We start from the raw sequence: 1,289 nt of genomic DNA, 5'->3' as shown, positions 1-1,289 counted from the left end.
TTCTACTCCCGTAAAGATTTACACCCTCGGAAACCCTGTACAGGGTCGCTATGGGTCGGAACCGACTCGACGGCACTTAACAACAACAACATGCTACCAGCGCTCCTTATGCATAGAATAAGATTTCTAATTTTATCTTCTTTTTGTATTCAATTAAAATACCTGAAATTTCAAGTTCTTTCAGAATAATTCTTAGAAAAATTACAAAATTAGAAAAAATTGTGCTTTAGGATACCTCCAGGGGCACTTTATTTCTAGAATTTCAGTAGATCACTAGCTGTATAACATTAATTCTAATTGGAAAAAGACTATGAATAAAATTAGATGACAATAGTTCAGATAGACCTTTACCAAATTGTAGCCAATTAGTAACTATATGAAAAACAAGACCACTATAAAAGTAATGCTATTATATTTGCCATAGTCATCAAGAATAATTTATCATCATTCAATTTAAAATTATCTGTGGTTTGTAATTTATTAATTTATAAAAGAATCATCAATATATACTTAGATAAAACTGATTATTTTCTCTAATATACCTCTCTACATTTCAGAATCCTTAATTGCAATATGAGTAATGTTATTCCTAATAAAAGCCTAAAGAAATATACATAAAGAGATATCCTATATGACCACATTTTCTGTAGTTTAGTAGTATATTTGAGTAAATTTTTATATTAGGCTGCTCATTCAGAAATTTAATGAGATTTAAAGTTTTCACATATATGTGACTATTCTGCTCTGATGATACATGTGATCATTTATTTCATTGTTTAATGTTACCAATGAAAAACCAAACACATTTACATGGCATTGATTCAAGAATACCAGGTAATTTTTGTAACTGGTGGATTCTAACAGGCAATATTTAAGTTAATGTCATTGTTGTTAAGTGCTTTTGAGTCTGATATAGCTACGCTGGACAGGGTTTCTAAGAAGCAGCTAGTGGATTTGAACTGCCAACCTTATTGTTCACAGTCCAGTGCAATTCAGGTAGTAGCCAAGCTCTAATTCTTTCTGCCACCCCAGAACCTTATAAGGGATATTGTTGTTGTTAAGTGCCATCGACTCAGTTCCAGCACTTAACAACAATAACAACAACAATACACAGATAGGAGTCCTGATGTGGTGCTGTAGGATAAGTACTGGACCACAAGGTCTGTTTGAACTGCAAGGTTGGCGGTTCAAATTCATCAGTCACTTTTCTGAAACCCTTAAGGTGAGGTGCTATAAGATAAGCACTGCACTGCCAGCACAAGATCAGTGGTTAAAACCCACTAGTCACT

The sequence above is a fragment of the Chrysochloris asiatica genome, unplaced genomic scaffold (genome assembly GCF_000296735.1).
Source record: "Chrysochloris asiatica unplaced genomic scaffold, ChrAsi1.0 scaffold00033, whole genome shotgun sequence".
NCBI classification, from domain to species: Eukaryota; Metazoa; Chordata; class Mammalia; order Afrosoricida; family Chrysochloridae; genus Chrysochloris; species Chrysochloris asiatica.
This window is presented reverse-complemented; position numbering follows the sequence as displayed.